The sequence below is a fragment of the Quercus suber genome, unplaced genomic scaffold, assembly GCF_002906115.3.
Source record: "Quercus suber isolate HL8 unplaced genomic scaffold, Cork oak 2.0 scaffold_674, whole genome shotgun sequence".
In the NCBI taxonomy this organism is placed as follows: domain Eukaryota; kingdom Viridiplantae; phylum Streptophyta; class Magnoliopsida; order Fagales; family Fagaceae; genus Quercus; species Quercus suber.
Window position 1 is genome coordinate 125,376 of NW_027070115.1, and position 357 is coordinate 125,732.

Consider the following 357-nt stretch of genomic DNA (forward strand, 5'->3'; position numbering starts at 1 on the left):
CACCCATGACCCACCCATGACCAATCTCTCTCTTTCTCAATCTACCTGTCCCTTTCCCTTAATTTTTTATCATTCTCTCTTCCTCCCTCTCTCAGTTTGATTGAATTGTTTGAGTTTAAGGAATGGTTTTGTTTTGATTTTTATTTTTCTAAGTTTATATATTGAAATTTTCTATCATAAAATTTTTTGGAACTTGAGAAAATGTGAGAAACTAGAAGAAAAATAGCATTTTCGGAATGCAAACAAGCACATGTAAACATTTTCTAAAAAAAAAATTCATAATGCAGCCAAACACTGGAAAATATTTTTCTTTCTTGAAAATATTTTCACCTGAAAATATTTTACACTCGAAAAATA